The sequence below is a fragment of the Lepidochelys olivacea genome (assembly GCF_965140295.1).
Source record: "Lepidochelys olivacea isolate rLepOli2 genome assembly, chromosome: 2".
Lineage (NCBI taxonomy): Eukaryota > Metazoa > Chordata > Testudines > Cheloniidae > Lepidochelys > Lepidochelys olivacea.
In genome coordinates this window covers 80,456,437-80,478,297 of record NC_140412.1, presented here as the reverse complement: position 1 = coordinate 80,478,297, position 21,861 = coordinate 80,456,437, and the positions used below count along the sequence as shown (strand labels likewise).

At 43.6% G+C, this 21,861-nt stretch overlaps 1 protein-coding gene across 2 annotated transcripts in view; it reads right to left on the bottom strand.

The window, feature by feature from the left end:
• The window catches only part of KCTD1 (potassium channel tetramerization domain containing 1), a 148,944-nt gene that overhangs the window by 101,861 nt on the left and 25,222 nt on the right, over positions 1-21,861 (bottom strand). Inside the window, exon 1 of one of the 2 annotated variants that reach the window (XM_084621913.1) lies at positions 132-2,079. The exons of the other annotated variant lie outside the window; for it this stretch is intronic. The gene's annotated coding sequence lies outside the window, so the exon portion shown is untranslated. Of the gene's footprint in view, positions 1-131; positions 2,080-21,861 lie in introns of those variants that run through there. 2 annotated transcript variants of the gene reach the window in all.

The window sequence follows — 21,861 nt, the reverse complement described above, 5'->3', positions numbered from 1 at the left end:
GTGCAGCGAGAGCGGCAGCAGGTGAGACACCTGGGGAGGGGGGCAGGCACTGCACGCGGGCGGCTCGGCTCGGCTCGGCTCCTCCCTGCCTCGCCGCTCTAACAAGCCCCCAGCAGCAAAGTGAAACTCACTCTGGGACGCCGGCGGGAGCGAAACTTCGTGTCATCACTTCAGCCTGGCTCCCCCTTGCCCTCGGCGCCGCTTCGGACCAGGCTCGGGTTCCTTGACGCTGCAGCGGCCGGGAAGCAGAGCCCCGGCTGAAGCCCACAGAGGCCGAGTTGGCTGTGCAGGCTGTAGGTACAGGTCCCGCGCAAAGTCCTTTCCGAAAAGAGCTCTGCTCTCCCCCCTCTGCTTGCTAAAGACCGGCTCGCAGCCTTGCTGCGTCCGGCTTTGCCAGCAGCCCGCTTGGTTCCTGCCTTGTTGTTAAGAAGCCAGCAAGTAGCACAGGAAGCCGCCGGGGCTAGGAAAACCCACACAACATTCCGCAGGCAAAGAGGCAGTCCAGATCTATCCGGACCGCGAGGCCAGGCAGCCGCACACACGCAAAGCGCCGCGCCAGCCGTGCAGAACACAGGCACCAACGTTTTCCTCCGCTCCAGCTTTGCAAAAAGCCTGAAACTTATTTTCAGCTTGATCATTTTCACACTGGATCCTAGTGACAAAATCCACCACTTGGTACCCTCTCAGCAGCTCCGAGTCGTGCTCGGTTTCTCATTACTATCATTCGGTTTTTTCCGGTGACATTTTGAAGATTTCACAAACTTATCTCAGTGTTGTTCTGATCGTCTTTCTCCCTTCCTCTCACTTTTGTTCTCTACATTGTGAGCATTCAAAAACTTCGTCAAAACAGCACAAAAACATACGCAGCGTCTTTTTACAAACAACCCCCCCCCCCCATATGGAAAGGAAGTGATCAGAAACCTTAAACACTACCATCACTACTTAATATCACAAATCTGGATAAATTAATTGACGTTTACTCGGTACTTTTGCTCCTCCTCTATCCTCCTCACTAACCAAAAATACCCTTCCCCCACCCTTTTCTGTAGTTGGTGTATTTTCAACTAGAACAAAGGTAGGAAGAAATCATGTGAAGAGACAGACAAGTCAGAACAGGTACCAGAATACCCCAGATATGATTCATAGGTAAAAGGGGAGTCTGTGGATATTGTGATCTACAAAGGTGATGGAAAGTTATTGACATTCTCCACATGAATTTTGTTTTTATAATATTAAGGGATTGGTTGTAGAGCAATTTTGTTAAACCAGATCACCTCTTTCTGAGATGGCACAAATGTCAGCAAGAACTCATAACACATTTTAACTCCAATAATAATTTGCATTTGTTTTTAAAATACCCACCTCAGTCTATTTGCAAGAGTCTGTCAGCCTGTAGGCTTACCACTAATAATCCTCATTTATAAACAGGTAATGGCCGGAGCCTTGGTAGTGGGCAGTTTATATGGAGTTCAGTTCAGCAGTACAGTGATCCATAAAAACTATGGATGAATAATACAAAGGTAGTCTAATACACAAAATTTGAAGGGGAGAGTGCACATTCTTTACTAATCTTATTGGAGGATATGAAAGAATAATGGCAATCTTCTCTCTCTTGCGAAGAAGGCCTCTGCTTCTATCTATATATGGTTCACCTATAAGTAAAAAAGTGTGGTCATATTTTGACAAGGGACTTTGTAAAAGTAGGATCAGGTGGTTTCTACATGTATTATGTCAATTTCCAAATCCGAAGTTCTAAGTTTACAGATGTAAGGGTTTTGTTTTTTTTTTTTAAACCTACCAGCTTTGAAAGCCAAGATGGTGTTGTGTGCACTTCACCACCAGAAATATTCAGATGACCAAATGATGCTTTCAATTACACTTGTGCATGTATTGCCTTCTCTGTTTTATCTATGCAGCCCAAGTGGGCATAATTTGAACAAAGTGGAGATCCTATTGCAGCACTACCTGTGTAACTTAGTTAACAGTTCTGTTGATCAGTCAAGAAAAAAATCCAATTTTTTCTTATGCTTACCATATTTTTGCAGTAATGAGAGAAAAATTAAAATAAAACAAAACATCAGAGAAACTGAATACTCAGAGAAAGCAGATCTGCCTAATAAAGTTTTGCCATTTTTGGTCACTTTTTGGAGTACAAATTCATTTTTACAGCCTTTTTAGCCCTGGTTCTATTTCACTGCATGTAAACATACATTTATATTTGAGAATTACTGTGGGATGAAGCCCCCCTCCCTCCTCAAAAAAAAAAATTACCATTATTATATTCTCTGAACAGAACTCTTCATGCTCAATGGAAAGCTACTTTTCAGACCACACTCCCAAAATAAATAAATTTGCACCTCCACTAATAGGTTAGTTACACCCATGTATGGTGCAGTTCAGTTTATATTTCATCAGTAAGAATTTTCTAACTCCATTCAGATAAATATTTATAGGCAAAGCTTGATATTCCTCACTATACTATGAAGTTCAAATATGGTAGCTTGTTCCTGATATAGATTCAGATTCAATACAAATTTAAGTTCCTCCTCCACTCCACCTCTAGTACTGTGGGAGTTTTGGTGGCTGTTGATCAGTTTGTGGCTATTTTTTGTCAGACAGGTGATTTCTTGATATATAGTTTTATCAATTCAAATAAATATAAGCTGCTACTGTGGCTGGTTATTGCACCTGAAATCAATCTTAATTGCAAAATTGATGGATGGCAATTAAAGCAGGCATACGAATTTGTCAGAAATTCTTTAATGCTGAGAACCAAGGACTTTTACTCGTTAAGCTTTCTAGAACAATTTTAAGTTTAAGTAATCTATGTGAGTCACAGACCAGACAGCCAGTTATTTTACACAAGGCTAAGCTTCAGTATAGCCCCTGGAGGAGAAACACATATATGAAGTTTGCAAAAGCAATAACACTCTTTCTGCTGCACTAAAATTATTAATGCTAATTGCAAGAGACAAATTAGTATGTAGAATTGATGTGCAAATTTTAGAGTAGATTAGACAAATTTGAAATAAGCACAACATGATGCTACAGAAAAAGTGCCTAACTATCATGCCCAAAATATAATTGAAAGGAGTACTGTGTTACACCAGAGTAATTATACAGAAGTCAAAGAAGTTACTGTGCTTACACTAATATAACAGAGCGGAGTATTAAAGGCAGTCATCATATAGGGAGATTTTTTACTATCCAAATAATCTCCTGATACAAATAACTTTCTATCATCTGCTATTTGCAGCCCAGTCCTGAGCCAGAATCTAGGAGACTGTACACTGAAGAGGACTTTAAGTCAGAACAGACATTTACAAAGCTGAGAGACTACGCTGTGGATAAGATCTGAAAGACACAATGAGAAATTGTTCACCTTGGGAAAAAAAAATCAATCTCAAGGGCTAGTGATCTACCAATGTCCTAGAGTTTATTTTTAAATTTAATTCCCATATGTGCTAAAAACAATTAGCTAATTAACAATTGACTTCCATTTTTAAAAATGGTTACTTTTATCCTATAGGAGGATCACAGAAAACATGAACGCATGTATCTAAAAGAATTCCGTACCCCTGAGGACAAAAGGGGAACCTCCCCGCCTCCCCCCCAAAAAAACCACCCTTATTTTTAAGGTGTAAAAAAAGAAAAGCCATCAGCTTGACAGCTTCTTTGTCTGGATGTTCTTTCAATCATTGATTTCTGATTACAGGAAATATATAATGTTGACAGACCTGGAGTTGCATGTGGAGTCAAGTACATAATGAGTAAGTAAAAAGGAAGTAAAAAACTTTGAGTGAGGCTGGAGAGGAGAAAGGACACCCTGGGCAACCTTAATACAAACTTCACTACATGCTTCACTACATATTCTAGACCTCTCAACAAACAGGAGGGAATTTAGAGAACGAAAATAGTTTACAAGGGATTGTAATTGGGGAGAAATTAACAGTTCATCTTGAATATCAGGTCAGAAGTCTTCCTGGAGGGGAGACTTAGCCTGCACAGGTGTATCCCAAAAGAACTGGGAGCCCTATTGCTCAAGACATTTAAAACTAGATTGGTTAAAAGCAGCAGAAACTGGACTGTAGAGAATAATTCTACATTGCCTAACCCCCTTTGCCGAAGTCATCTAATTCTAACTGTCATGGTATTACTTAAACCCCAATCAACACATCTACTCCACCTTCCTTGGAGCTCAAAGCCCCAGTTCTGCAATGAGTACTGTGAACATTGTAGGATTGGGGCCTATTCTAACATAAGCCCTATGCACACTGATAAAATAAGGCATATTTCAAGCAGCATTAAACACATTTTAACTAACAGGATGTTAAACACCACATAACAATATCAAAGTACCTGCCACATTAAGGTTCACCACTGGCCTCAGTTTCCCTTTTTTTCCAATCCCTCTAAGTATTCATATGCCACAGAACTAGTATTCCAAACTAAGATCTCCCCTCTGGGTTCTGGTTTATTAATGGTTTTACACTAAAGGTATTCAACTCTTTACCCTTGTATCCAGCTCCCCAGCCCTTTGAGGACTTTTATCACTGCTTCCTGCTAGTCTTGCTCCTGTTCTGATCCCTCTGCACAGGCAGCTCACCAGTTCCACAGTTCTTCACAGCAGCCTGCAAAAGGATAGCTGCCTGGAGAAAAGTCCCACACCAGATCTTTTCCAGTTCCTAATCTCCTTCAACCTGAACTCAGTCTACTTCTCATATAGTCCTTGTAGTTAATCACCAGTTCCCATTATTCTTCCTGGTCATGTGTCCCTTCTAGTCAGGTGCTTCATGGGGATTTCCCCAAGAACTAAAAATACCCAGAAATCCATCCTTAAAAGGCCACCTGCTGTAATGGACATGTTAAACCTATTTGAGCTTCTGTAGTGGGCAGAGCCCAAAAGGAGATTCTGTTTATGAAAACACTAACATTTTCCCCCTTAGCAGAAACTAAGGAGAAACAGAACACAAGGGTCACCTAAGTGGCTTGTGGAAATGAAGAACGAAACCAGAATGGGGACGAGGAGATCAAGGTTCAGAATGAGGGATTTGGAAGGGGTCATTGAGAAGACACGCACTATTACCAAAAAAAAAAAAAAGAAAGTGCCATTGAACACCATCCAGAGGAATTCTGCCCAAATGTGTGATCCAACAAGTGTAAGGGAGTAGGTCCCTCATCCTGCACTGAGAAATGGCTGTTTTGGGCAGTGCTAAAATGATCCTATTTAATCCTTGAGAAGAAGTGGGTTCCTCCCAGAAAAAACAAATGATCATCTCTGAAGGAAAGGAAGAGGTTGCAAAACAAAAAGGATCAACTACATATGGGGGACAAATAATGCAAAAACAGGGATGGGAGCGAGGTTACAGAGTAAAAACAAGGAATTCAGACAACCCTGAACAAAGAACCCTGGACAACGCCTACCACTCAGAGAACAAGTCCTAGGAGTCAGTGGATGCCACCCAGAGAAATTCTGCTCAAATATATGAACAAACAGGTGACAGGAAATAGGCCCCTGTGTCACAGATAATCCACCCCGTTGTCTAGCTTCCTCTTCCTGGATTAATGGGAGGCCATCTTGGACAATGCCAGAAGCAGAGTGATGACGTCTCTGGACTTTGTGGGACCACAGATAGGATGTACATAAATAAAAAGAGGTGGGGGGATATGCAGCAAAACTTTAATAAAAGATTGTGGAAGAGGCAGAAAAGGGCCTGCAAACTGGCCCATTGTGGGTATGTATACTCCAGAGTCTCCCTCTGACTGCAAAAAGGCCAAGTGTTGAGGACTCCATGAACCATACCAAAAACCACATATGTGGTCACAGCTCCATGGAGCAGCCACCAACCCATATTCCTGGCAGGCTATGGAACTAAGGTGGAATGCAAGCTGGCTCACAATGGAGCCTCTTCTTTGGAAGGTAGTAATAGGTCCTGTCACTAGTCATCTGAATGGGGTAGGAGGGTGAGGAAATGGATGGTATGGAACACAACTATGTGCATATAGCTGTTCATGAGGCTTGGCTCATTGACAGACTGTCTGGATGTCATTAAGCCAGATAGTGCACTGGAGGGAGCCAGGGGAACAGGCACAATGTGATATGTGTACAGTGGTTTTCAAACTTTTTCCTGGAGACCCAGTTGAAGAAAATTGTTGATGCCTGTGACCCAGTGGACTTGGGGATGAGGGGTCTAGGGTGTGGGAGGGGGCTCTGGCGGCGCAGGAAGGGGCTACGGTTTTGAGGGGGGGGCTCAGGGCTGGGGTAGGGGGTTGTGGTGCACGCTTACCTTCGGCAGGTCCTGGTCAGTCAAACAGCTGGGGTGCAGAGGCACTGTGTCCCAGAAGTGGCCAGCAGCAAGTCTGGCTCCTAGGTGGAGGCATGTAAGCAGCTCTCACCCACAGGCACCACCCCCCACCCAGCTCCCCCATTGGCTAGTAACCAGCCCATGGGAGAGCAGCACCAGTGCTCAGGGCGGGGGCAGCACGCAGAGTCCTGTGCGCGCCCCCCCACCCAGGAGGCGGACCTGCTGTTGGCTGCTTCTGGGGCACAGCATGGTGTTGGAACAGGTAGGACTAGCCTGCCTTAGCTGTGCAGCACTGCTGACGGGACTTTTAACAGCCTGGTCAGTGGTGCTGACTAGAGCCGCCGTAACCCAGTGCCTTACATTCCGTGACCCAGTACTGGGTCGTGACGGACAGTTTGAAAACCACTGGTGTACACATTTAACATTGAGAGAGAAGAGAAAATAAAAATAAAATATTTTTTTTAACACAATGCATTTTCCCTGAGCCTACAAGGTCATACCAAAAGTGATGTGCCAATCAATACTAAAGGCATGGAACTCTAACAACTGTTTTTTTGCAATGTTGTCTATTTCGACTGTAAACTCTTCAGGGAAAGAACTTTAGCATCATATGTCTCACACACCTTGCTAGCACGATGAAAATTAAGACCTTTTGAGACTCCTATTTTCAGCTGCAAAAGAAGGGGATGCATTTTTTCTCCCAAAAATACAGAAGAGCTATACTCAGGTCTCTCGAGCCCTTTGAAGTCACGTTTTATTCGTGCATTCCCATTTATGGAAGTTTTAGCAGCTTTTTCAGAAGTTGTTTGAAGTTACTATGGAATGCATTATTTAATTTTTACTTAAACCATTAATGTTTCAACTTATATTTTTCTTTGGTTCTGTGATGCTGACGGCAATTTAAAACAGCTGGTTTCTACTACATGAAAACGGTTTGTTTAGCTAGTCTTTGTTTTGTAGTGTACTTTAGGAGTTCCTTTTGTGGTGTCTATGTTGTGAGGAGTGCACCACTAAGTAGGGTTGCCAACTTTCTAGTCACAAAACCGAACACCCTAGCCCCACCCTTTCCCCCCCCCCAAGCACATACCCATTCCCCACCCCTTCCGTGAGGCCCCGCCCCACTGACTACATTCCCCCTCCCTCAGTGGCTCGCTCTCCCCCACCCTCACTCACTTTCACTGGGCTGGGGCACGGGGTTGGTGTGTGGGCTCCAGGGTGGGGCCAGAACTGAGGGGTTTAGGGTGCAGGAGAGGGCTCCAGGCTGGGGCAGAGGGATTTGGAATGTGGGAGGGCATATGGGCTCTGGGATGAGGGTGCGGGCAGGTGTTCCAGGCTGGGGCTGAGGGATTCAGAGTGCAGGAGGGAGCTATGGGTTGAGGCAGGGGGTTGGGGTGCAGGAGGGGATACAGACTCTGGGGTGGGGCCAGGGATGAGGTGTTTGGGGTGCAGGAGGGGGCTCAGGGCTGGTAGTTAGGGCTCAGGGTTGGGGTCTGGGCGTACCTCAGGCGGCTCCTGGTTAGCAGCCCAACGAGGCTAACGCAGGTTTCCTGCCTCTCCTGGCACCGTGCTGGGCCCTGGAAGCAGCCAGCAGCAGGTCCAGCTCCTAGGCAGGGGAGGGTGGGTAGGAGGCTCCGCCCACTGCTCTCACCCACAGGAACCCCTCCCCCCCCAGCACAGCCAATGGGAGTGCGGAGCCGGTGCTCAGGCAGTGTGCAGAGCCCTGTGCGCCCCCCCAGGAGCTGGACCTGCTGGCCACTTCCGGGGCACAGCAAGGTGCCAGGAAAGGTAGGGACTAGCCTGCCTTAGCCCTGCAGCACTGCTGACTGGAGCTGCCAGGGTCCCTTTTCGACTGGGCATTCCATCAAAAACTGGACACCTGGCAACCCTACCACTAAGTGTCTGTCTATCTGGGTAAAAAAGGTGGGTTTTTCCAATCAAATTGGAATTAGAAAAGGTACAGAAAAAAGGGCAACAAAAATTATTAGGGGTATGGAACAGCTTTCATATGAGGAGTGATTAATAAGACTGGGACTTTTCAACTTGGGAAAGAGATAACTAAGGGGGGACATGATAGAGGTCTATAAAATCATGACTGGTGTGGAGAAAGTAAATAAGGAAGTGTTATGAGAAGGAGTAAACACAAGAACTAGGGGTCACCAAATGAAATTAATAGGCAGCAGGTTTAAAACAAAAGGAAGTATTCTCTCCCCCCACACACACACACAGCACAGTCAACCTGTGGAAGACTTTGCCAGAGGATGTTGTGAAGACCAAGACTATAACAGGCTTAAAAAAAAAAAAGAACTAGATAAGTTCCTGGAGGATAGGTCCATCAATAGCTATTAGCCAGGATGGGCAGGGATGGTGTACCTAGCTTCTGTTTGCCAGAAGCTGGGAATGGATCACTTGATGATTACCTGTTCTGTTCATTCCCTCTGGGGCACCCAGCACTGGCTACTGTCGGAAGACAGGACAGTTGGGCTAAATGGACTTTTGATCTGACCCAGTATGGCTTTTGTGTACTTAAAGTTCTTTAACTTGATTGAAAACCCTTCCCCACATTTCTGGGGACACATTTTAACCACTTTAAAATTGGATCAGCTCACATGACACACAAAACGTATTGTCATTAAGAATTGCTGTAGCTTCCCTCAGATGGTTTTAGCAAAGAAAATGCAGTCTCTGGATTGTCATGACTGACATTCAAATACAATTAATTAGTTTCTTTTTTTCTCTCTTAGCTTCATTTGGTAGTGTTTTGGCAAAGTAGGTTTATATAATTCCTGCACCGACATCTGCTCTTGGCCAACTCAAGAAGTTTTCTGGCATTGTAATAATGCAATGACATAATTAATATTGCCTTCTCACTGCAATGTCACATATATAAATCTCTAGTTATGCTATAAGATTTATACACACAAACTATATAAGTAGAGTATGCATCAAGGATTACGCTAGGATATTTTATTTATCAGCCTTTGAAGGGGAAAAAGCATATCCCCTGATTGAGTGAGAATAAACTGCATTTCCTTCTTGCTGTCCACGATATAATATTTTATTCATATCACTAAAAGTTTTAGACTATTACTGTGTTTGGCAGTATATTAATGGGAATGAAAATGAACAGAATTGTTTATGTGCCACAGCAATTTGGTTTGGCTGGCACTTGAGAGGGACTAGGACATGATGTTGGTGTATATAACTATTCATGCAAAGTCTGTGGTGAGATCTGTTCAGAATTTCAGTGCTTGAGGTTTAAAAGGCAGAGGCCAGGATGCAAGACAGAGCTTAAGGCATGTAGGCTGCAGCTGAAATATATTCTATATTATTTAGGTTAAAGGCTCAAGACAGTTAAAAAAAAACCAAACAACAACAACAAAAACCCCACAAACCACCTGAAACAGTTCTACATTTTTAAGTAAAGAAAGGAGAGAGCGAGCGCGCACTTCTGCTAAAAGCAGAAGAAAAGGAAGACTTGGTGAGAGTTGCAAGCGTATTTTGTTGGGCATATGGTATGTTAGAAAAAGGATAGGAAATCTGAGGATTTTTTTTTTTTTTAATATGCAACCCTGTTCAGACATCCGTTTCTTCATCACTAAGCTGCCCCTTGTTTTAGTTAATCTTTCACTCATATAAGCAAGCAGCTAAGGGCCTGATCCAAAGCCCATCAAAATCAGTGGGGGTGGGTTTTTTTCATTGAAGATCACTATTCAGGTTCCTTTCACAACATTTAAATTGCTGATAAAATAAATTTAAAAAAAAAGGGGGACTCAAATTATGCTGTCTAGCCAGACTGTCTCAAAGCCATCGTTTTGCGCATTCCAGGGCTGAAATTGTTATAGAATTATTTGATAGAGGAGTCCTTGGTTCTTAGGACTTCTGAGCTTTGTTAAAACAAGCAAACAAATAACCCACAAGGTCACGATTAAAATGTACAAGTGCACAATCTCTCCATGAGCAGCCTTGGAAAATGGTTATCAAGTTATTTCAAATATTTTTCTCCAAGTTAATGTGGCAGTTACCCCCTTGTGGAGCTGTTCCTACAATTTAGCTTATTTATTTGTGTACTGTCAGTTTCTTTCTTTCAGAATGGTGTCAAAGCACCCACTGCAGAGAAAAACAAGTCACAAATCAAAGCCCCAGTGTAGCAGGATACAAAAGTGTGAAATCCAGGCCCATTGCTTTCATTCTAGCTTTAATGATCATAAAAACCTGCTGTAGGGCAGGACTAATCTTCCAGAAAATGATTATTGAGCCCTGGTAACTCAGTTATATGTGAAGACTTAAAAATGTTGTTTCTTGTGCCAACTGAATGCTCTACAAGAACCTCATGTGGTGTCCTGCACCTGGCTGAGAAATACGATGCATTACACTATATAGGAAAGGAAGTGTATTAATTCCTAGGCAGCTGTAAACAATTTAACCACCTCTGTCTCAACAACCTGAGATTTTATATCAGTCTGGTTTTCCAAATTTAAGTAAAGTTTCCCAGGGAACAGATGGTTTGGCAAATTCATAAAACGACAGATAAAACCTTCGTTTGCTGGTACGAATGCGGCCCATGCAGTAATATCCATGACAGCACTGCCAACCCTTAAGTCTCACACGTTTTTTTGTTTCTCTTAAAGCTCCATATGCTGGTATCAAGAGATTGCATGAAAATTTTAACTTTACTTTTGTTTAAATTGAAGCTTCTAGCTTTCATGGTTGCAGAGACAAGCTCGAAAATGTGAAGTGAGTGCACCCTAAAGGCAAAGAAAAAGAACTCACATTAAAATAACCCTCATGATTTTTAAGCTAGTCTCATGATTTTTGAATGCTTGGGGTTGGTAATGCGGTGGCCAAATGATACGAGACCAGTGTGAAATAAGTTGTTAGTTTGGGCCTATTTCCTAATGGATAGGTCCCCACATCACAAACAGACATCTTGGCAACTTTGTTGACAGTCTCAAAAGAGGGGGGGGGGGGGTCAAAGACTGAGAATGAACTGCTTTTGGCCTCAAAATGTTCAGGACCAGATTTTCAAGCGTGCCTAGCCCCAGTTAGTGGATGCTGAGACCTCTGTATCTAATATTCTCATTTTGGCACCTAAATGAAGTGGCCAGTTTTTCCACAAAGGCTTATCGCCCAGTAGTTCCTAATTTTTTTCCAATGGGATCTAAGAGTTAGTGGGTGCAAAGCTCTTTTGAAGGCACCTAGGCAGAACAGCATGAGAACACTTGCAGTGATTTACCTATTTCTGTGTCTCAGTACTTGTACCTAGTACTATCCATCTGGTTACCTTTAACAAAAACTCAATTTTGCAATATTTTTTGTAATAATGATGGTATGCTTCTGCCCATCTCTAGATATAGCATTACACATCCTCAGTTCTCTTTTTTTGGCTTCTGTAGTTTTAATTAAAACCTCAAAAAACTTACTTCTTCTCAGCAAGGCCTATTTGTTATTGATATCTTCAAAAAGTTCAAATAAAAATAAAAACCAAAAACCTCTCTGAATCCAACAGTATCTGAATGTTTATGGAACCTTAGTAATACACATAGCACAGAGGTAGAATTAGTTTTGAAAGCAAAGCAGCCATAAAAGACTCCCTCAAAAGACCAGGATTGAGATAGGCAAAACTCGTGCATCTTAAATAGGAGCTAGCTTGAGTTTGTTCATCTCTCCTTCCCAAATGAGCTTGTCAGATCCGAGAGAGTTAGGGTTTGTTTTTTTAAAATAGCTACTTGACTCCTACTGAATTGTTCTGATTAAGTCAAGGGAGAAGGCTCCTCACTACACCACTGAATATACTAGGGAAAACCTCACATTCCTTTGAGATAATTAGTAATTAATATTCCATTGGCAGCACATCAAATTTCACATGCACTTCCTAGCTTTGGTCACATCTGAAATAATACAAGAAGAGAATTCTCATACCATATTTTGGCTAAAACAAGGAAGCGGTGCACATCTCGTGAGCAAGCTTGTTCTTTAAGGTTTTTTTAATCATCTTCACCTGATGGGGGTGCTGAAGTGCTGTGGCAGACTAGCCCTTTTTAGTACTTAGTAGAGCACCAAGCGTACCACAACTCAGAGGCACCTCAGTTGCTATGACGACTAGGCTCTGTTATCTGATGGGTCCCATTCTGACACATGACTTGACTAGGGCTGGAGAAAAGGTCGCCATTAACTTAGTTTCCCTCTTAGTTCATTTCAGCCCTAGAGGTAATTGGGTATCTTGCAGGTCCCCTGGCCAGGGCTAAGGACTACCCAACATATTCTTTGTGGCCCCTTCATGTTGCTGTTCCACTTTTACACAGCTCCACATCTAGGTCGGTTTTTAATAAAGTCAGCTTAGGAACAGCTTTTCTAGCTCCTTACCCACTGGCTCTCAAACATAACTACCTTCAAATACCACGCTGCCTCAACGAATCACTCTTGACCAACTGTCACTCCAACTGCCAAAGAACGTTTTCTTTTTCTGCCAGCCCGTGACTGCTCAGCAGATTCATCACAGCTCACTCTTGTACAGTATTTTTCTTCCAGCATGCCACTATTTCAGCAAGTACAGAGGGGTTCATTGCTAGATAATCACATAAACAACATGGCAGAACTACATAGGCATATTCAAGAGGAAAAAAATGCTTTTTATAAAGGAACGAGCAGTCATTGCTCAAGGCACCAGTTGGAATAGATCAATAACGGCTCACCTTCATGCTGCAAATACATTTATAAAAGGCCTATATTGGGGGGGGGAGGGAGGAAGGAGAAGAGGGAAGAGTGTGGAAAGGTGATGTTAGCTTTTTGTACGGTCTCACCATGAATGCAAAGTTCATGGAGGATCTCAAAGTCCAAGGACAAAGAACATTACCTCACTCCACTGTACCTCTAACAAGCCAGCCAATCGTACAATCTTATTTCGTCATGCTTTAGTTTTAACACAGGTATTCTGAACTGGCCACCACACTTGTAGACGGAGGACTGCAATATCTAGAGCAGACTAACTTATTTTCTATTAAAAGTGTCAACCAAACAAAATCACTTAAAACAACTTTAAATATAGATTCCCCCCCCATCTTTTTTAATTTCAAAATCATGGGAAAATGTCCACCTTTTCTCATGGTTTTTAGTTTCCTCCTCCCGCACTCCCCACCCCCCCTCCCTCCCCACTGGAAATCGTGATACAAGTTTTAAAAAAGTTAAAAGTGAGAGAAAGTAAGACTTTTTCCTCCTACTTTTCAACTGGAAAGAAGGGAAAAGTGGTGGTAGGGAAACAACATTTTCATTTTCACTCCCACTCCCCCCCCCCACTGAAAAAGGTGACAAAAAAGTAATATAAAAGGTGAGAAATTTGGAAAAACCCACACATTCTCTCATTCCCCTACTACTCCCCCCCACACACTTCCCTCTTCCCCCACCCTCTTTTTTCCAACCTTTTCCAATGGGAGAAAAAAAGGAAAAGATGTTAGAGGAGGGGATTATAATAAATAATAATTTTTGACAACAGAAACAAAGTGAAGATTAAAAATTAAATGAAAATTTTCAATTCTTTTCATCAAAAATATCAAATGCTCAAATTTTTTTCCCACCAAAATAGAATTTTTCAATAATTTCTAACTGTATCAGGCAAATCTCCTGTGTATGGTTCAGTGATATAACCTCCGTTAACCATGTGGCTCTGTTTTTTGACCAAAGTCAGTAATGTAGGCCAAACCTCTGCAGAGGAGCTCGTTGAAATGACATTCATAAACAAGTCTTCACTGATGTAATAGACAAAGCAGCACTTGATTCACCATCCATGTCATCCTCAGAGACCCATTCCTTCCAATAAAGGACGTTATATTTCTATTCCTTCTCAAAAGGACAATGTATCAAAAATAAAATCCCGGTCATCTGTTACCTATTCATACTGGGGTCGGCTTACATTTAGGAACTGTTACCTGCTTTTTAGAATGGAGTAAAAAAGAACCTTCAAAGGTAACTCAATGTGAAGTAGTCTGTCAAGAAAGAAGCAGGTACAATATAGACAGCAATAGCTGTAGCGGAGAACACATGCAATGCAGTTTCCTACACCATGTTAAAAAAAAAAAAAAAAGACTTCTCCAAGTTCCCCTGAAATCCTATTCAAGTAAAAAATGACACAAGAAATGAACATTAATATAGCTCTTAATGATGTAATCAATCAGTTTTGAAAGAGATTTGCTGGATAATGAAGTGGCTAGGTTTGTCACATGGGCATTACAGACATACTGCTGATGACTGCAAACCAACACTTCATGAACAAGTCAAAAAAGAAAAACCCAACCAAAATCCCCTGGATCCAAATCCCCAAGAATACTCTTTAGCCCAGTGATTAGGGTATACCTGTGGAGAGATAGCTGACCCAAGTTCACATGCCTGCTCCACATCAGGCAGAGCAGGGAATTGAACGCTGGATCTCTCACAACCCAGCTGAGTGGTACCACCTCTTTCTGCTCCTCCTGCTGCCATTTTAGACAAGAGAGTTGCTTTAGTTCAAACAGGAATTATTTTGCGGGAGTCCTGTAGCAGGTGTTATACAGGAGGTCCCTTCTGACCTTGGAATCTGTGAAAAAAATTCTGTTTCAATAAGACCCATTCTTTCCTAGTCCCACAGGAAACCCCACATCTTTGCATCCGCAGGTACATAGTATTGATCAGCTAATACAGCCCAAAAAGAGGTATTCTGCCTCAGCTATTTGCAGTCGTCTGAGAACTATGATCCATGCTATGATGTTTATGTTCACTGCAAAATGCATAAGCCTTCAGGAAAAATCACTGGTAATCTGGGCACCAGAGCTAAACGCTTTCCAGTAAAATCAGCCATATCAAATATTTGGCTTTGTTTCTTCAGAGGTTAGACTGGGGAACATGGGACTTCCTCTTGCTCTGCGCAGTCATAGTTGTTGAGCTACTTTTTTTAGATCATGGGCATTAAGCCCCAAGAATACTGGTACTGCTGCTGCTCTAACAAGATCTGTATCACTTTCATGCAAGAATTTACCATTCTGCAGATAAGAGATTTGATTAGTAGAGGTTTTCCAAAAGGGGCAAATAGTCTAAAAATCATCCAACCATATGTTTGTAAGCTGAACAATATTGGAAAATGATGGCTCTTGACCTGTGGAAAACTCCCCTGTTGTAGAGTATGGTGTCCAAAGGCTTTCAGTGTAGCTGTGCAATATAGTTTAGCGTGTGCAGCTCCATGCTTGCCATTTCTCACTCTAGATAATCACAAGATAGATACTCTAGATAAAAACAAGTCACTATTTTCCCTCAGCTTTTCTCTCTTCCATTCTAACCATAACCACAATGGTGCAGAGTTGGAAAGGACAGAGGACCTCTATCCCTCAGGCCTCAGAAAGTCAGTTTGGGGGTTGGGTTAGCCAGGAGCAAACATGAGAGCCAGTGACAGTAAGAGGCAGGTAGCTGAAGGGAGCCTGTGGCAGCTGGAACAGGGGAGGGTTGTTGAGGAGGCAAGGGATTGGGGTGGGTCTTGGAGACTGATAGACTGCAAATAAGTGTTAGAAGTTTCTGGAGCAGCTTTTCTCATTCTGTCCCTGCTTCCCATTGGTCTTCCTTCTTATGTCCTTATCCCCTTTCAACTCCTGCCCACCTTTCAACCTCTGCAACCCATCCTATCCCCCAGTCTGCGCTCATTTCACCTTCCAACTGCTCCCTGACCCACAGATCCACCAGGAGAGCACAAAATGGAGGAAGAGGCAGCCTGGCTTCTTGCAGTTTCTCCATCACAGCTACCTCTAATGGACAAGAGGAAACACCATGGGCGAATTCTTACAGCCCTGCTGGATGTATGACATTCCTGCTGCAGGGAGACAACAGGGCTGCCCAGATGCACATGCGTCACCTGAGATGCATACCACTTAGCAGCGTTTTCTTGGGTCCAAATCCTGGTTCCACAAGCAAAGCCTAGGTAAAGGAGATTTGCTGGCAAAAAGTACACAGCACCCAACTTGCTGGCTTGTAGCGATTCCTCCTTTCCTGCACCCCTCTTCAACATCTGTAGAGTTTCTGCCAGGAAGACTATTTTGTTTTAGCTTTGCTTGTAGAACCAAGATTTGGACTTTAGACAGGGCTCCCAAGCAGTACACATCTTACATGACTCATGCATTTGGCAGCCTTATCCAGTAGAGTAATTTTGCCCCAAAAGGTGATGGAGGACAATAGGAAGATCGCTCCAAAAGCGCTAAATCCACCCTGCCTCCCTTCACTGCCACCCCAAAAAAGTTCCAGCATCACCAGTTTCTATCTGGCTGTCCGACATGGAAAAAACAAAAACTCCCAAGCATTTACTGTGGCCTTCTCCTGCCTTTCCTCTTATGGTGCCATCTTTAACTGGCTCTGGTTTTGAGCGGCAGCAGTCTTTAGATAACATGCCAAGTTCTCACCTTCCCACTAAATGCCCAGGCTCCTCTCTTTCCCCTTCAAGACTTCTACATGAAGGCCTTCCAGGCTCCCCTATTTCCCACAAATTCCTTCTAAGATCCTCCAACCAGTCTCTCCTCAGCCTTCCCCAGGCTCACCTCATTCTCTTTCACCCCACAAAGACCTAGCACTCTGCTCCCTCTGCAATAGAGGAATCTTTTGGAAGGAGGCTGCAACTGCAGTTTGCTCCTGCCTAGTGAGCCTAGCTGCTAAACACATATTAGGCATGGGTTGTCATGGAAAGAAAAGATGGGGGGATGAGGGAGAGAATCCACTGAGCTGTTGCTCAATGTACCTTCAGACTTTGCTCTTTTCTCCTCTTGTGTCATCAGTTCCCGCACCCCCTGCAACCAGCCAAAACTTGTTGGAAGAACACTGTTGTCCACAACCAATTTGAAAGTTGTGGAAAGGAGATATTCCCTCATCCCATCACCAAGCATATACCTATAGCCCTGTTGCACCTCCTCACATCCCTGCTTGAATGTCACAACAGCTGGCTACTCCAGTGCCCCAATGGCACCTTGGGGCTCAAAGAGCCAGTTGAATAGACACTGCTGGTGTGTATGGGAAAGAGATGATGCAGCCCATGGTCTCTCCTTTTTCTATGGGCTACAGCATCTCAATATATGCGTACAGACCCACCTGCCAAGTTCTTTCCAAGCCACATTTCAGCCTCCCCACCATGGCAAACGGCATAAAGCCACTGCAAGGCATACTGGACGAACAGAAGTAGGGAGCGAAAGGAGTATCTGAGGGGGAAAGTGGCAGAGAAGGAATCCATTCACAGGAACATTTTGGAACACTGACTTCAATTTCCTGCATTTTAGAAAAATCAAGTTGCTTTAAAACAAATTTTAATTATTTAAAAAAAAAAAAGGAATTCTGTGCTAGGATAACTTGCCAGAGACAAGTTATGTTCTGTTAATTGCCAATTGCCTTGCACCAAAGCCACAAGTCCCCAAATGCCTTTGCACATTTCTCATCAAACAAGCACACATACAAAGAAGAACATTCAAGCAGTCATTATCAGAACAGTTTAAAAAACAAGAACAAAAAAAACCCCCACACACACAAAACCAAAGCAGGTTAGCTCCTTCTCTTTCATAGAAACACTGGGCTCTCATGCCCCTGCTTCCTATCATCTGCTCGGGCTTCTGAAAGTCTGTTGAGCTGCTACTCTTTCTCTGCCCTTGCTTGAAGGCAGGGAGTGGGCTCCAGGGACTGCTCCTCAGGACTGAGCATATACAGCATTCACACACTTAGATTTTCAGCTTTATCTGGTTTCTATCAGGAACTTCGGGTAGCCTAGACTAATTAATTTTCTGAATGTTCCCCTTTGATTTCTTCTCACCTACCCATGCTCTCCAATAGCTCCCTCCACAGCTCTCCTCTGCCTCCTCTTCTTCCCTTTCCTCCTTATCACAGTATTTCCATCTCCCCAACCCTCTTGCCCTCTGCCATTCCCTACCTTCTCTACCTCTGCCATGATGCCCATAAAACCCAGCCAACTGATCCTGACTAGACAGGTGACAAGCTTCCTTTTTGTTCCTTTTCCTATTTCCTTCCAACCTATTGCTAATCCCCACAAAAACAACCTACAATACATGTAATGAACAAAGCTGTGCCAATTCTTCACCATAACCTTTTGCTTGTATGTTGGATCCACAATCCACTATCTTGCATTTGTTTGTCTTCAGATTGCAAGCCCTTCAGAGCAGTGGTTGTCTTCGTGTTTGTCCAGTACCCAGCACAATGGAGCCCTAGACCTTGGGGCACTATCAGAATATAAATATCATAATCACAGACTCATAGAAATTTAATATCAGTCTCTCAAGGGTACTCTGATGCTTAATTCATTAAAGCTGGCAGAGCATTTTGAGCTCTTTAGATAGAATGTGCTACGGAATCACAGAAGTGTAGGGCTGGAAGGGACCTTGAGATGTCATCTAGTCCTGTCCCCTATGCTGAGGGAGGACAAAGTAAACCTAGACAATCCCTGACAGATGTCTGTCTAGCTGGTTCTTAAAAACCTCTGATTATGGGAATGCCACAACCTCCCTTAGAGCCTATTCCAGAGCTTAACTATCCTTATAAAGTTTTTCCTGATATCTAACCTAAATCTCCATTGCTGCAGATTAAGCCCATTACTACTTCTCCTACCTTCAGTGGACACAAAGAGGATGGTGATCAATTGTTCTCTATTAACAGCCCTTAACATTTTTGAAGACTTGTTATCAGTCCCCTCCCCGCAGAGTCTTGTTTTCTCAAGACTAAACATGCCCAGTTTTTTGTTTGTTTTTTTAAACCTTTCTTCATAGGTCAGGATTTCTAAAGCTTTAATCAATTTTCTCCCCCTCTCTCCTCTAGACTCTCTCCAATTTGTCCACATATTTTATTAAGTGTGCTGTTCCAGAACTGGACACAGTACTACAGCGGAGGCTTCACCAGTGCTGAGTAGAGAGGAATAATTACTTCCCACGTCTTACATACAACACTCCTGTTAATACAGCCCAGAATGATATTAGCCTTTTTTGCAACTGCATCACATTGTTGACTCATTCAATTTGTGATCCATTATAACTATGGCCCTACCAAATTCACGGCTGTGAAAAACACATCAGTTTTCATGGTCTGTGAACTCTCCTGTGAAATGTGGCAAAGAGTTCGTGGGTGAATACCCATTGCGTCGAAAGTATCTGACGAAGTGGGTATTCACCCACGAAAGCTTATGCTCCAATAAGTCTTGTCGTAAATATAAAGGGAAGGGTAAACACCTTTAAAATCCCTCCTGGCCAGAGGAAAAACCCTTTCACCTGTAAAGGGTTAAGAAGCTAAGGTAACCTCGCTGGCACCAGACCAAAATGACCAATGAGGAGACAAGATACTTTCAAAGCTGGGGGTGGGGGGGAAGAGAAAACAAAGTGTTCTCTCTGTCTGTGTTTTTTTTCCCCCTCTCTCTTTTTTTCCCCTCTTAACTGAAGAGCAACTAGAGGGGTTTTCTGTCTATTTGCCTGGAGACAAAAGGTGTTCTTTTTTAAAAAAAAAACAAAAAAACAAAAAAACCCACTAATTTTTCTGTAGGCGGATAATCACTACCAGAGAACATAGGTATCCAGTTACAGCACAACCTATATATATATATTTTGACAGCCAAGTTTTTGTTTGTTTTATTTCCAACTCTCGGGTGTAAGTTTAGTTAAAAACAGAGATGCAAACATGACAGAGCCCAAGGCAGAAACAGCCAAAGAGGCTGCCCACAGGAGAGAATTGGAGGCAGCGAAAGAGACAGAAAAAAACTAAGAGGCTGCCCACAAGAAAGCTATGGAGGCAAAGGAAAAAAGAAATGGAGGAGAGGGAAAAAGACAGGAAGCATGAACTGGAGTTGGAGAAGGCAAAGGCTGAGTGGAATCTACCGGGTAACCCTAACCATCCTTCCCCAACAATCCACAAATGGGAGCGACTATGTCCACAGTATGATGAATCCAGTGATAGTGCTGAATATTCTCTCACCTTTGAGAGACTGTGCACTCTCCATAAAATTCCTGAAGCTCACATAACCACCACATTGGTTGCAAAATTAACTGGAAGAGCTCTGGACATATTCAATAAGATACCTATTGATGAGGCTTCTGACTATAATAAGTTCAAGGATTTGGTTTTAAAGCAATTTCAAATTACATCTGAAACGTACAGAGTAAAATTTCGAACCCTTAAGAGAGGGCCTGGATTAAGTAATGTGGCTTATCTAAACCAGATGAAGGATCTGTTAGATAAATGGGTCCAAGGAAGGGGTGTCACTAGCTTTGATGGAATGTATGATTTGATAGCTCAGGAGTTATTCCTGACTATGTCCAAGGAGGAAATAAAACAGTGTTTATGGGATAAGGAAATGGACTCACCAGAAAGTAATGCTTCTTATGCTGATCGATATGAGCAGTCCCAGACCGCCAGAGAGGTGGGGCAAGCCAGAACAAAATGGGTGGAGGGAGGAGAGAGGTACAACTCTGGTCGCATTTGAAGCACATATTAGAAGGGACACCCTCAGACCACACCCTACTATCGGGGGCAGCCCAAGGCCCCAACTACACACCAAGGAATACTCCAGACACCTTATCATCCTGCCACACCATTCTCCAGCAACCCACCTCGCCCCAGTGACCCGTCAGCTGAATGATGTTTTAAATGTAATGAGCCGGGGCATGTAAAGGCTAACTGCCCCAAGAACCCCAACAGATTACACTTCATTGCACTGGAATCACACCAGAGGTCCTCAGGCCCAGATACTCCCCGGATACCCTCAGAGCGGAGGGAAACTGTGAGTGTGGGCGGGAAGGTGGTCACCGCGTGGAGGGACACCGGAGCACAAGTGTCAGCTATCCATGCTTCCTTAGTGGACCCAAATTTAATAGACCCAGAGATCCAAGTGACAATTCAACCCTTCAAGTCCAACCCTTTCAATTTGCCTACAGCCAAGTTGCCTGTCCAGGGCTGGTCAGGAAAGTGGACTTTTGCAGTCTATGATGATTATCTCATCCCCATGCTGTTGGGGGAAGACTTGGCTAATCGTGTGAAGCGGGCCAAGAGGGTGGGAATGGTCACCCGCAGCCAGGCTATGCAAGCAGTCATTCCTAGCTCTGTTCCTGAAACTTCTACCAGGACCCGGTCAGAGGTGATGGACCCAGACCCCATGCCAACGTCTGCAACAGCAGTAGTGGATCCAGTCCCAGAGACCCAGACAGAGCCAGTCCCAGAACCGGAACCGGCGGAACAACCAGCACCAGACCCATTGCCAGCACCGAATCCAGTACTTGCAACCCCAACACCAGAGGGCCCCACCGAACCTGAACGGGCAGCAGCCGATAACCCTACACAAGAGGCTCAGCCGGAGCCTGAACCCCAACATAGTGCACCAGCGGAGAGTGGTTCACAGTCAACGGAAACAGCCCCATCCCCTACATTGCTTCCAGAGGGACCAAGCCTAGGTCCACAATTCAATGAGGAACTGATGTCTCAGTTCCAGACCGAACAGGAAGCAGATGAAAGCCTCCAGAGAGCTTGGACAGTGGCACGGAGCAATCCACTGCCTCTCAGCTCTTCTAATCGATCCAGG